The sequence below is a fragment of the Megachile rotundata genome, chromosome 7 (genome assembly GCF_050947335.1).
Source record: "Megachile rotundata isolate GNS110a chromosome 7, iyMegRotu1, whole genome shotgun sequence".
Lineage (NCBI taxonomy): Eukaryota > Metazoa > Arthropoda > Insecta > Hymenoptera > Megachilidae > Megachile > Megachile rotundata.
Genome location: NC_134989.1, coordinates 12,912,446 through 12,928,584, shown reverse-complemented (window position 1 = coordinate 12,928,584; position 16,139 = coordinate 12,912,446). Strand labels below are relative to the sequence as shown.

At 38.8% G+C, this 16,139-nt stretch overlaps 1 protein-coding gene across 38 annotated transcripts in view; it reads right to left on the bottom strand.

Moving 5' to 3' along the window:
- CaMKII (Calcium/calmodulin-dependent protein kinase II) overlaps positions 1 to 16,139 on the bottom strand; it is a 164,107-nt gene that overhangs the window by 125,005 nt on the left and 22,963 nt on the right. The window lies entirely within an intron of this gene.

Sequence of the window (16,139 nt, the reverse complement as noted above, 5' to 3'; positions counted from 1 at the left end):
GAGGCAACTGTTTTGTCTTTGGACAGTGCGCGTGGTCTTCAAATAATCGGATGACGAAAAGAAAAGAAGCTAACGTTGGTGAACGATGACCTAAATCTCTCCTATTGCAATTAGAGGACGAGAAGAAAAGAAAAATTGGACTTCCAGTCTCGTGATTATTCGCAGAGTGTTATTTATTCGCGTCCTGTCGATTCTTTACGCTGATCAGGTTAACGATGAGGGTAAGGAAAGTATTTATTGATCGTTTGCTGGATAATTATTTTTGTTCTTCGTTTTTTGGTAGCGAGATTTATTAGGAAAGTATGTGAGATAAGTTGTGTGGTTGAGTATTGGTAATTCCACGCGCTGTAATTTCACGCACTGTAATTCCACTCATTGATAATTCCACGCGTTAATAATTTTACGCATTGCTAATTCCACGTACTGCTAATTTCACGCGTTGCAATTTCATATATCGTAATTCCACGCGTTTCAAATTTCACGCGTTGTAATTCCACTCATTGTTAATTCCACGCGTTAATAATTTCACGCATTGCTAATTCCACTTACTGCTAATTTCACGCGTTGCAATTTCATATATCGTAATTCCACGCGTTTCAAATTTCACGCGTTGTAATTCCACTCATTGTTAATTCCACGCGTTAATAATTTCACGCATTGCTAATTCCACGTACTGCTAATTTCACGCGTTGCAATTTCATATATCGTAATTCCACGCGTTTCAAATTTCACGCGTTGTAATTCCACGCATTGCTAATTTCACGCGTTGTGACTCCACGCGTTGGTGATTCCACTCGTTGCTAATTCCATGCGATGTAGTTCCACGCGTTGCTAATTCCACGCTTTGTAATTCCACGCATAGCTACTTCCACGCGTTGCTAATTCCTTGCGTTAGTAATTCCACGCGTTGGTGATTCCACGCATTGCTAATTCCACGGGTTATAGTTCCACGCATTGCTAATTCCACGCTTTATAATTCCACGCATTGTAATTCCACGCATAGCTAATTCCACGCGTTGCTACTTCCACGCATAGCTAATTCCACGCGTTGCTACTTCCACGCGTTAGTAATTTCACGCGTTACTAATTTCACGCACTATAATTTCATGTATCGTAATTCCACACTTAACAACTTCACACTCTACTAATTTCACACGTGGTAATTCCATGAATTACTAATTCCACGCGCCAAAATTTCACACATAATATCTTCATACATTCTTAACTCCACGTGTGGTAACTTCACACGTTGGTAATTTCACGAATTACTATACACATAATATTTCATAATTTCACGGCATAATTTCACACATATCTCCATGCATTAACTCCATGTATGGTTATGTTAGGTTGGGTTAGGTGAAAATTTCACACATTGTTAATTTCTCATATAATGTCTTATAAAATAAAATAACTCTGACATAATAACTTCACCCATCACTCCTCCCCCATATGATAACTCCCAACATTGTTAACTCCACGCACCATAATTCCACGCATCGTTAACTTCACGCGTATTAACTCCACGCATTGTTAATCCCTCCACGATAATTTCACACGTCGTTAATTCTACGCACTGTTATTTCACACGTTCTAATCCCACGCACTCTAATCCTATGCGTTGTTAACTCAAATTGTTGTAATACCACGCGTAATTCCATGCGTTGTTAATTCTACGCGTTATAATTCAGCGCATCGTTACTTTCTCGCGTCCTAACTTCGCCCCGTTCCATTACCACGCGTTGTTAAATCTACATGTTGTAATTCTACGTGTCCTATCAGTACACATCGTAATTCTACATGTTTGTGACTACAGGTTGTATATTCCCATGCAATTTTGCCTCCCAACGTTGTTAATTGCGTGCAGTGCTGATACCATACAGTTTTGCAAATACGATAAATTCTCTATTGTTTGATTATTTATAATGTTGCTCAGTGATACAACATGAATTTTGAATAAATTTAACACGTGTTTATAAATGATATTTTAAAATTGAATAACTTGTTATAACTTCATTATAAAAATTTGTAATAACTTCATTATAAAAATTATATTAATAATCATGAAAATTTAACTACTTTGGAGAATCATATTTTTATTTCAAGATGACAATAGTTATTAAAAAAATATTTATTCTTATGGGAATTTATGTTGTCATAGAGATTCCATGGTACTTTTACTAACTGAAGTTGTTTTATACAATCAAGTTTATTATATTTATGTTTATTAACAAAATTAATATTTTCTCTTCTGTACTTGATATAAAAATATCTAGCATACAATTTCATATGAAAAATAGTTTAAATCTTGCAGTGAAGTAAGCTTCAAATACTTCTAGGTTGTCGAGGGTTAACAAGGAAATATCACATATGTGATACTGTATAATAATTACATATGTGATACTGTACAATAATTACATATGTGATGTTGTACAGTAGTCACATATGTGATACTGTATAATAATTGCATATATGACACTGTTTAATAATTACATGTGTGACATTATACAATAATCACATATGTGATACTGTACAATAATTGCATATGTGATGCTGTACAATAGTCACATATGTGAGATTGTAAAATTACATAATTGCACATATAATAAACAATGATCCTCCATATATAAATGTACACATATCATGAACCATAAGAAACAGGCAAAATGAAAAGAAAAGAGGTCCACATATGTGATCAAATAAACATCCCCTATCCCACATATGCCAGATCTATTCAGTACAGCAAATAATATTTATCCCCATTTCCAAACGCTTGAAACTTCATAGCATGTTTCATTCCGCAAGCTCGCTGATCAGCGAGTTCGAAACTAGTTGTACAGAGTACTCTCTGTTCAACTATAAATTGGCTGGAGAAAAAGAGGTAGAAACGCACGAGCTAGTGACAATAGGACAAAAGGTCAAGCCGGTCGCAGCATGACCGTTTTGCGGAGGTTCGTCGCGTATCCTTCCTTTCTTCAAAGTAGTTCAAGGCAGAGCGCATCGGCGCAAACGCAACGTTAATGTTTCATCCTGCTACGGCGTCGACGTCGTTGCAACCACCAGCAGCGCCGCGACGCTTGGCTGCTGCGCCAGTTGGTCTGCGATGAAAAAGGGCGAGGCGGCCGATTTCTTTTTTTTTTTTTGCAAAGACAACATCCTTCACAATCTCATTTTCTCTTATCACTTTATTGCGGATCATTTTCCTCTGTCTTTACTAATTTTTATCTTATGTCTCTTAAACTATTCATTTGCAAGTTCTTGAGATGTTCAAATTTTCGTATGTGGAAGGTCACATGTTTTCATATGTGGAGGGTCACTAATTTTCATATGTGGAGGGTTACAAGATTTCATATGTGGAAGGTCACAAATTGTCATATGTAGAAGGTTACATGTTCTCATATGTGGAGGGTCACAAATTTTCATATGTGGACGGTCACAAGGTTTCATATGTGGACGGTCACAAGGTTTCATATGTGGAGGGTCACAAATTGTCATATGTAGAAGGTTCTCATATGTGGAGGGTCACTAATTTTCATATGTAGATGATCTCAAGGTTTCATATGTGTAAGGTAACAAATTTTCATATGTAGAGAGTCGCAAGTTCTCATATGTGGAGGGTCACAAATCCCCATACGTAGAGGGTCACAAGATTTCATATGTGTAAGGTAACAAATTTTCATATGTAGAGAGTCACAAGTTTTCATATGTTTAAGGTTACAAATTTGCATGTGTATAAGTTCACATATGTTTATATGTCCAAGTTCAAATTGTTATATGTGTAATATCACAAGTATTCATATGTGTAATGTCACAAATTTTCATGTGCATAAGTTGATCAATTTTTATATGTTCAGGTTTAAATTTTCATATATGTAAGGTCACAAATTGACGTGTGTATAAGCTAACAAATTTTTATATGTTCAAGTTCAAATTTTCATATGTATAATATCATAAGTATTCATATGTGTAAAATCACAAATTGTCATGTGTATAAGCTAACAAACTTTTATATGTTCAAGTTCAAATTTTCATATGTGTAATATCACAAGTTTTCATATGTGTAATGTCACAAATTTTCATGTGCATAAGTTGATCAATTTTTATATGTTCAAGTTCTATTTTCAATTTTATATGTTCAAGATCAATTTTGAATTTCATATGTTCAGTAGGAAGTCACAAGTTTAATAAATATTTTTAGTAAATGAATAGAATTTCGCAAGGAGTATTAACCTAACCAAGATGGCCGTAAAGAAGTGTCAGCCATTAAGACCCATAAGAGATGTAAGAGAAAGAGCGTGAAGAGATGTAAGTGAAAAATATCGGCAGAGGAAAGCACCGACGCAGAAACGATGGTCGAGCGACATCGTTGGCCTTGAATCGAGCCAGTTGCTCGACGACGTGCAACTAGGGCGTGCAAGAGCGACGATGAGCCTTCAAAGCGAACTTTCCTGCCACCCAACCACCACATTTTGCGCCTTTGCAGCCGCAACACGACGACACGTCGATACCTTTAAATACTCGCTCGACTTTGCTCTACACGAGTGTGTTCCCGGATCCTACGAGATCGTGCCATAACCGACCGCCTATAAACGCGTCCCAATGCAACCCGTTTTATCGTTGATCGATTCTCCTCGCAACGGCCACGAGATCGCACTTTCAGATCTACGTGTCGAAGTTCTGGATGTGGGACTTTGGGGACGTGGTTGGGAAATTTGGAGATACGGAAATCTAGGGTTTTGGAGAGATGTGGAGATAGCTTAGGGAGTTGGGAATTTGGGGATATGGAAATTTAGGGTTTTGGGAAGTTAGAGATGTGGAGATGTAGGACTTAGGGAGTTGGGAATTTAGGGAAATGGACATTTAGAGTTTAGGGGGTTGGAAAGTTAGAGATGTGAAGATGGGGTTTAAGGAGTTGGGAATTTAGGAATATGGAAATTTAGGGTTTAGAGTTTGGAGCGATGTGGAGATGGCTTAGGGAGTTGGGAATTTGGGGATATGGAAATCTAGAGTTTAGGGTTTCGAGAGATGTGGAGATGGCTTAGGGAGTTGGGAATTTGGGGATATGGAAATTTAGGATTTTGGAAAGTTAGAGATGTGGAGATGTAGGACTTAGGGAGTTGGAAATTTAGGGAAATGGACGTTTAGAGTTTAGGGGGTTGGAAAGTTAGAGATGTGAAGATGGAGTTTAAGGAGTTGGGAATTTAGGAATATGGAAATTTAGGGTTTAGGGATTTGGGGAGTTAGAGATGTGGAGTTATCATTTAGGGTTTTGGGAAGTTGAGGATATGGGAGACTAGGGTTTGGGGTTTAGAGATTTTGGGATCAAGGCATTTGGGAATGTAGATTTGGGGGTTTTTGAGTTGGGATGTGTAGGGATTTGGGAATTAGGAGAATTTGGGGACCTGGAGGATTTGGAGAGCAAGAGGATTTGGGCACCAGGAGGATTTGGGGCTCTTTGAATTGGGGTGTGTGGGAATTTGGGGACTTTGGAATTTGGAGATATGGAGAATTTGGGAAGTAGGAAGATTTGGGGACCAGGAGAATTTGGGAAGTAGGAAGATTTGGAGACCAGGAGAATTTGGGAAGTAGGAAGATTTGGAGACCAGGAGAATTTGGGGGTCTTTGAATTGGGGTGTGTAGGGATTTGGGGACTTTGGAATTTGGGGAGCAGGAAGATTTGGGGGCCTTTGAATTGGGGTATGTAGGGATTCGAGAACTTTGGAATTTGAGGACCAGGAGAATTTAAGAACTAAAAGAATTTGGGGACTAGGAGGATTTGGAGACCAGAAGGATTTGAGGACCTTAAGGATTCGGTGACAAGGAGGATTTGGGAACAAGGAGGATTGGGGGTTCATGAGAATTCGGAGACCAAGAGAATTTCACGTCTGGCGATATTCAGATGTAGAATCTGGAGATTAATAGATTAGAGGATTAACAGATTTGAGACGTAGCCACTTAGGTATTTAGAGACATGGGAATCTAGGAATTGTGAGGTGTAGAAATGCTAGGACCAAGGTATTGAAATATGTAGATTTGTGGATCCTTGAATTGGGATGCATAAGACTTTTGGGAATAAGAATTGGAGACCATAAAAATTTGATATCTAGTGATTGTTGATTGCTACATGTTACGCGATGATGATTGTTACATCTAGAATTTGGGAATTAAGCAATTTGGGTATCAACAAATTTGGACCTCAGAATTTGAGTCCTGAGACTTCAGAACCTTGAAAGGATTTTTGTTGTTGATTTTAATTTGTATCCGACTTGTAGTTAAAGGTGTTAGGAGACTAAGAAACATTTGTGTCAAAAGATTTTGTAACGTAAATTTTGAGAAAATGTTAATTGTCAGTTTTTAGCTAGGTTCATTAGTTGAATTTTGTAGAACGAGCTGAGCTAATGTTCCAAGTTTTGTCGAGTTATTAAAAGTTTCCTAGCTCAGAGCGAGACAACCGGAGACGAGAAGTTTCAGGGTAGTTCTAGTAAGTTTTAGGAACATGGTTATTGGGAAAGATACGAGAGTATCTTGCTATCTTACAAGGTCAAGTTTGTAAAATGTAGCTTAATGTTGGAAGATCAAAATCACAAATTGTAAAATCCTTATTTAATCCAAATCTCAGATCCCTAACATTCCTTCGCTAAAATCTAAATTCCCAAATTTTCAAATATTTAAATTAATATTCTAAGAGCAAAGACCCTAGTGTCTGTGAACTTGTGACATGTGTCTCGTTGTGAATGAGTGTCATAATCATTCACAATAATTCACAAATAATAATTTGCCACCAAGAAACATAAATCTCATCCAAACCTCAATGTCCTCATCACAACCTTAAGGTCCCACATCAACATTAAAGTTGCGATGAGGACTTTGAGGTTTGGATGAAGACTTTGAGTATTCCCACATTAACACAAAATAATACTAAAAACGTGTTTCAATATTTACCACACATACCATCAAAATTAATAATACTTGACACAATGTTGCGTTTAATAACCCATCTCGAAAATAAATCTTGCGGCAAACGATCTGATGGACGTTAGCAGCCCAGCCAAGAGAGTTAAGAGACCTAAATGGACCATTTAGAAGGTGAACGAACCCGTTAAAAGACGCGAACGTACATCTAAGGATCAGCGAACGCTTCGTTCACCCCAAGAACGGAAAGAATTACCAGCTTTTACGAGAGTAACAAGTCGGGCTGTGGCTAAGCATCGATCTTACTCTGCTCGTAAGATGATTTCCCTAGGGAACCCTCGTTCCGGTGTTCCCCAACAGCCCGTTACGATATTACGATCGTCTCCGCTTACACGAAAAACCCAGGAATTTTCGTTAATGCCAGTTTCCCTTCGACCACGTGACACGGTTCACTCATGTTCTTTTCAAACGCTATGTTACTTAAGTTTTTCGTGTCACGCTAACGGAATATTACGGTTCGTACATTTTATATGTGATGTAATGGTGAAGTTGATGAAATTGTGTTGTTTTAAACGGACGTTTGTTATGCAGTTTGTACTTGATGAAATTGGTGAGGATATTTTATGCATGGATTTTAGAGTATGTATGTATGTATGATCATATGTGTATTTTACATGTGGTATATAATTGTACATATGATATTGTATTATTTTTATACGATGATTGCATGTATGATATTGTTCAACGATTATACAATAATTGCATATGTGATATTGTATAATAATTACATATGTGATACTGTAAAATAATTTCACATATGCTACTGTACAATAATTACATATGTGATACTGTAAAATAATTTCACATATGATACTGTACAATAATTACATATGTGATACTGTACAATAACCTCATATGTGATGTTGTACAATAGTCACATATGTGATGCTGTACAATAATTACATATGTGATGCTGCACAATAACTGCATATGTGATGTTGTACAATAGTCACATATGTGATGCTGTACACTAATTACATATGTGATACTGTAAAATAATTTCACAAATGATACTGTACAATAATTACATATGTGATACTGTACAATAACTGCATATGTGATGTTGTACAACAGTCACATATGTGATACTGTACAATAATTACATATGTGATACTATACAATAACTGCATATGTGAAATTGTACAATAGTCACATACGTGATACTGTAAAATAATTTCACAAATGATACTGTATAATAATTACATATGTGATACTGTACAATAACCTCATATGTGATGTTGTACAATAGTCACATATGTGATACTGTACAATAACTGCATATGTTATGTTGTACAATAGTCACATATGTGATACTGTACAATAATTACATATGTGATACTGTACAACAACTGCATGTGTGATGTTGTGCAATAGTCACATATGTGACACTGTAAAATAATTTCACATATGATACTGTACAATAATTGCATATGTGATATAAAATTGACGCAAAGAGCGCGTCACGAGTCAATCTCGCCAAAATAGTTAAAAATGTCCTCCGAATATGGAGACCATATGTTCCCACCTCGATCCTCAATGACTCCAAAAGTGCAAACCCCCATAAATCTCCGACGTAACCGGACACACTTGTAAATCCCGTTGGATTTGGAGTAGTTGTAAATTCCGGTGTCCATCGGTATGAAACTCGAAGAGAGATCGAGCGTGAAGTCGCTTCAGGAAGCGATCGTTCTAGGATTTATTTCAGGAATCGCGAGCAGTAGGGTGTTCAGGATGTGGGTCGACGACATCGGTGGTAGGGGTTGTTTCTGTTGGCCGTCAAAGCCGTACGAACGATTCGTTTCTTTTCCCCCACCTCCTTGGTATATATATTTTTTATTTCCCGCCACGGCAGCTCTCCTTTTTGCATCGTGGTCGCGGATGAATGCGAAACGCCGGCAGAACTATTGCAGCCAGTCTCGGCTCGCCGCTCCATTGTTTCGCCGGCTGCTCGGCAGACAGTTGACACGGAACAACGATACACACGCGTGCGTCAACGACAGAAAGGCGAAAAAAAGCTTTCAAGCGACGACCAAACGAAAAAAAAACAACAAACAAAATGGAAGAAACACGGGGAAAGGGAGGGAGGAAAGGAGCCGAGCTTTGTTCGGACGCTGGGCTGAAAATGCCTTGAGGTCAGCGTGAAAGGGATTCATCGCGATCTCGCGAGTCTCGCGTTCTTCGATATATTGTTCGACAGAAATTTACTACTTTATGGTTTCATAGTTTTTATATGAATATACATATGTTCAATTATTTTTGGATTATGGTTTTGTGGGGGTGGTTTTGTGGTGGGTTTTGCATTTCTTATGTTAATTTGCCTGTTTCTTATGTTTCATATGTGTACTTTATACATGTAGGATCGTTGTACTTCATATGTACAATTGTGTAATTTTATAGTCTCACATATGTAATTACTGTACAGTATCATGTGTGAAATTATTTTACAGTGTCACATATGTAATTATTTTACAGTATCACATATGTGACTATTATAAAACATCACATATGCAGTTATTGTACAAGATCACATATGCAATTATTGTACAGCATCACATACGTAATTATTGTACAGTATCATATGTGAAGTTATTTTACAGTATCACATATGTAACTAATGTACAGCATCATATGTGAAGCTATTTTACAGTATCACATATGTAACTAATGTACAGCATCATATGTGAAATTATTTTACAGTATCACATATGGGATTATTGTACAGTATCACATATGTGACTATTGTACATCACATATGCAATTATTGTACATCACATATGCAATTATTGTACAGCATCACATATGTAATTATTGTACAGCATCACATGTGTAATTATTGTACAGTATCATATGTGAAATTATTTTACAGTATCACATATGTAACTAATGTGCAGCATCATATATGCAACTATTGTACAACATCACATATGCAGTTATTGTATAATATCATATGTGCAATTATCGTACAATATCACATATGCAATTATTTTATAATTGTTGAACAATATTATACATGCAATAATCGTTCAAAAATAATACAATACCACATGTAAAATACACATATGAACATACATATGATCAATTGTACTCGAATTTGTAATATGCTTCAATTTGTAGTTCAAGTGCAATTACAACATAGTCCACTTATCACATAATCAGCGATTGAATACCAAATCGACGTAACATTCCAAATATCTTTGTTTTAATATTGTTCTGATAATTCATAGTGCACCTAATAATAGTGTATAAAAATCATAGTGCAATAGTGTGTCCATTGAACAATTCGAAGAAAAAGTTCGTCCAGTTCTTGTTAGCATTCTTTAGAGATTACAAGTCCGTCCAGTAGCAGGATCAGGGCTGTGTCACGATCGTCCCGCACCCCTCGTGAGGCAACACAGCAAGCTCTCTCGCCGTGGAACGAAGTATCGACCGGTTAAAGCCATCCCCGCCGGGCTAAAGCGGCCAACCCTCGCCCCAATACCCTCCTCCCACCAAGGCCTACTCACCCACCTTCTCTTCGCATTCACCATCTCCATCATCATCCCCTGTTCGCCCCTATATATCTATATACCTATATAAGCTTTAGAGGCGACGGAAAACGGTGCGCAACACGACCGGACGCCAACGAATCCTCGCCGTTTAAACGGAAACTAAACGTCACCGCGTGCCAGGGAAAGTAGGCTCGCCACTGCGATACGCGACGATTATATGGCTTCGGTTTTTATCTTTTACTGTTTTCCGTGGAAAGTTACTGCTACGTTATTGGACCGAGGGATTCGTTTTCGGGCTGGATTACTGCTCGATCGGGTTTATGGCGACAGCCGAAGGGGATCTTGGGAATTTTTCATGGGGTGAGGATTTCGGAATTTCAGATTTTGGGTGGTTTGGGGTTTGGGAGGGTATGTGGAGAATTGAGGATTTAGGGATTTCAGATTTTGGGTGATTTGGGGTTTCTTGGAAGTTTGGGGTTTGGGACAGTATGTGGAGAGTTGAGGATTTGTAAATTTCAGATTTTTAAATTGAAATTGATCAGGGGGGTTTGAAATTTGGGACGACTGAGAATTTGGGGGATTTGAAATTTGGGACGACTGAGAATTTGGGGGATTTGAAATTTGGGACGACTGAGAATTTGGGAGGTTTGAAATTTGGGACGACTGAGAATTTGGGGGGTTTGAAATTTGGGACTATTGAGAACTGGGGGGATTTGAAATTTGGAACGACTGAGAACTTGGGAGGGTTGAAATTTGGGACGACTGAGAATTTGGGGGGTTTGAAATTTGGGACTATTGAGAACTGGGGGGATTTGAAATTTGGAACGACTAAGAATTTGGGAGGGTTGAAATTTGGGACGACTGAGAATTTGGGGGGTTTGAAATTTGGGACGACTGAGAATTTGTAGGGTTTGAAATTTGGGACTATTGAGAACTGGGGGGATTTGAAATTTGGAACGACTAAGAATTTGGAAGGGTTGAAATTTGGGATGACTGAGAATTTGGGAGATTTGAAATTTGGGACATTTGAGAATTTAGGGGGTTTGAAATTTGGGACGACTGAGAACTTGGGAGGGTTGAAATTTGGGACGACTGAGAATTTGGAGGGTTTGAAATTTGAGATTTGGGGATTTCAGATTTTAGGTGATTTGGGGTTTCTTGGAAGTTTGAGGTTTGGAAAGGTATGTGGAGAGTTGAGTATTTGGAGATTTTGAGGATTTCAGATTCGTCGAAATATCGCAAGGGGTTAATATGATAGACCAATGGTTCTTCACCTTCCACTACCCTTAACTCTACAGCTACCACCGTCAAATGCTCACTTACTTTTCGACTAAAAATGAATATGTGAATACTGACACATCAAATAATGTACATTCTCTGCCTCGACAAAATATGACAGATGGTTGCATATGTGTATTATGATATATGTACACATATGACTCGATTATCATTTTTAGTATAATTGAATATTACGTTCAGTTCATATAAACGATAATACAAAATGGAAGACCTAACACATGATTCATATGATTGAATATGTGTAATTCATACGTGTAATACGAGAAGAATATTAACAAGGTTACCTGATATATTTTTAATACGATTCAACTGTGTCGATGTAATTCATATGTGGAATACAAAATGGTGAACCTGACACACTTTCAATACGACTGAACTGTATAAATTTAATTCATATGTACAATATAAGAAGAACAATGACAAGGTTGCAAACTTCATATATTTTTAATATGATCAAACTGTACCGGTGCATCTCATATGTGGAATAATACAAAATGGTGAACCTGACGCACTTTTAATACGAGTGAACGGTATACATTTAATTCACATGTATGATACAAGAAGAACAATGACAAGGTTGCAGACTTCATATATTTTTAATATGATCAAACTGTACCAGTGCATCTCATATGTGGAATAATACAAAATGGTGAACCTGACACAATTTTAACACGACTGACCAGTATACATCTAATTAACATAATAATACAAGATGACAAACCTGACACGTTTTCAATAAAATCGAATAGTACAAGTTTAATTTATACGTACAATATAAAATGATAAACATGACAATTTTAACACGATCATGACACAATTTTAATTTAGTAACATGAAGTAATTCAGTTTACGTGAAGAGTAATGTATGAAAAATAAAGAAACTGATCCACCCCTGATCTTAAACTTCAAAGTCCATTAAGATTCATGATTTCATCGTGTTTTTGGGTGTCAATCAAAGAGCATCATAACTGGATAAGTAGGCTATGGTTTAACACCCCGTACAGAGAGTACAACTAACCTACAACTGTCACAGGCGCATGGCTTCTCTACAGTCACAGCCTACGGAACAATATGAATCCCGTGCTTCCGGTTAGCCAATCTACTGGAAACTGGAATAACAGGAACGACACGTGTCAATACGTGATTCGTCTGGATACCTTTTCAAAACTGGCCGATTTGTTTCCAACCCAGGAGGAATATCGCTTTCGAACAGGTTATAACCCCGTAACCAATCGTTTATGGGATTAATCTCCTCTCGTTTCAAAGTACATCGTTTCTCTTTATGTATTTCCTTTTCGATGGATCGCGTTTCAGGGGATACAAAAAACCTTTTGAGAACGTGATTATGAATATATTGGGTAATAAATTATGGGCGCTGCTCGTTCGTGTATGAATAATTCTTTTTCGTGAAGAGGGAAATTGGGAGATTGGGAATGGGGAGGTTTTAGTGTATGGAAATTTGGGACGAGCGAGAATTTATGGGCAGGTTTGAAATTTGGGGAGTTTGAAATTTGGGACAAGTGAAAATTTGAGAAGTTCGAAATTTGGACCAGGTGGAAATTGGAGAGCTTGAAATTTTACAAGATTGAGAGCTTTACTGCTTTGGGAACTGCATTATATCGCCATGCGAAGACTTCCTATGCGTTATATCGCCACGCGTAGTGTTCCCTCGCGTTATATCGCCTCGCACAGACTTCCTATGGGTTATACCACCACGCGTAGTGTTCCCACGCGTTATATCACCACGCGTAGACTTCCCATGCGTTATATCGCCACGCGTAGTGGTCCCTCGCGTTATATCGCCGCGCGAGACTTCCCATGCCTTATATCGTCACGCGTAGTGTTCCCTCGCGTTATATCGCCACGCGTAGACTTCCTATGCGTTATATCGCCACGCGTAGTGTTCCCTCGCGTTATATCACCACGCGTAGATTTCCCATGCGTTATATCGCCACGCGTAGTGTTCCCTCGCGTTATATCGCCTCGCACAGACTTCCTATGCGTTATATCACCACGCGTAGTGTTCCCTCGCGTTATATCGCCTCGCACAGACTTCCTATGCGTTATATCACCACGCGTAGTGTTCCCACGCGTTATATCACCACACGTAGACTTCCCACGCGTTATATCGCCACGCGTAGGATTCCCACGCGTTATATCGCCACGCGTAGACTTCCCATGCGTTATATCGCCACGCGTAGACTTCCTATGCGTTATATCGCCACGCATAGTATTCCCACGCGTTATATCACCACGCGTAGACTTCCCATGCGTTATATCGCCACGCATAGTATTCCCACGCGTTATATCACCACGCGTAGACTTCCCATGCGTTATATCGCCACGCGTAGACTTCCCACGCGTTATATCGCCGCGCGAGACTTCCCATGCGTTATATCGTCACGCGTAGTGTTCCCTCGCGTTATATCGCCACGCGTAGACTTCCTATGCGTTATATCGCCACGCGTAGTGTTCCCTCGCGTTATATCACCACGCGTAGACTTCCCATACGTTATATCGCCACGCGTAGTGTTCCCTCGCGTTATATCGCCTCGCACAGACTTCCTATGCGTTATATCACCACGCGTAGTGTTCCCACGCGTTATATCACCACACGTACACTTCCCACGCGTTATATCGCCACGCGTAGGATTCCCACGCGTTATATCGCCACGCGTAGACTTCCCATGCGTTATATCGCCACGTGTAGACTTCCTATGCGTTATATCGCCACGCGTAGTGTTCCCTCGCGTTATATCGCTTCGCGTAGACTTCCTATGCGTTATATCGCCACGCGTAGACTTCTCATGCGTTATATCGCCACGCGTAGACTTCTCATGCGTTATATCGCCACGCGTAGTGTTCCCTCGCGTTATATCGCTTCGCGTAGACTTCCTATGCGTTATATTGCCACGCGCAGACTTCCCTGGCGTTATATCACCACGTGTAGTATTTCTACGCGAATGTGTAAAGAGAATTGTAGAATTTGTGCTTTAGAATATTTGAGAGTTTAAATATAACAGCATATAACTTAAACGGTTGAGAAAATTGAAAGAAGATCGATCGAACGTCGAAAGAGATCGATTAACCGAAAACCAATCTTGACAACGAAACAAACTTTCTTTCGTTACTTAAGGCACGGAAGTTGGAGTATCAGAAAAGTTGGGAAGCTTCTTAAACATCAATCTCGATCGAGATTCGATCGTTGACGAGCGGATCGAAGGTGCACAACTTCCATCCAATCTCCTGCGAAAAGCTTGGGATAAAGGGTTTCGTGTCTGCCAGTATTGGCTGCCCCTTGTACAGTATAATTACGTTATTAGTAAATAATCGAGTTAAACCGATCGAACTAGAATGCTGCTCGATCCTCGAGAGCTGCTCTTCAATTCTGGACACGCTGTTTACCGCTTACGACTTCCCTCAGAAACGAAGAAAATATCGCCGAAAAACAAACCTACAAATCATTCGTTCTGACGTTAATCGAATCTTCATTCATTTCACGCTTAATTGTTTCTTAATTCGCGACACTATAATCATTATTGTGAACCATCAAATCAGTTAGTTCTATCTCAAAATTTATTTCTAAATTTTATATAATATTTATCAATTTTAGAAATCTATTATGTTAAACATATGAAATATTTAAATGATGAAAAGTTCTGCAGTAGAAAATTAATGAAAAGTTCTCATTGATATAGAATAATTTCTCAAAGGTATTAGAGTGAAATTTTTTATGCAATCAACGGATTATACCTCCTTCATTGTTCCTCTCATCAATGAAAATTTCAATTATCGATTAGAGCGATCGAACTCGAACAGACACGATTTGCCGCTTAATCTGCTCGCCGAAAGGACGCATAAATTACGCGCTCGAAAATCCAGCTCGCCTCCATCAGACAGGCAGATACTACTTCCATCGTTTCGTGCTTAAATAGCCCGGCTAAGGCATAATTTAGACGCTGTATACAGTAATACCGTACCGCTTTGGGCACCATTACCCAGTTACCTCCTATTATTGGGAAGTCCAAGTTATATCTAACAACCAGCCTCTGAAGCCGGCCAAATCGATCAAGAGAAGCAAAGCGGACCGAGCTACACCCCTTTCTTTGCCTCGCATTATTTTACCTCGACAATTATATATACTATATATACTTCTTTAATTATACAGTTCCCCAATTTACAAAGTTAATGTGATGCAAGCTGTAAATGTATAAAATAAGTGGGAATCCTACGCGTGGGAATACAACGCGTGGCGATATAACGCGAGGGAACACTACGCATGGCAATATAACGCTTGGGAATACTACGCATGGCGATATAACGCGGCGGAACACCACGCGTGGCGATATAACGCAAGGGAACACTACGCGTGGCGATATA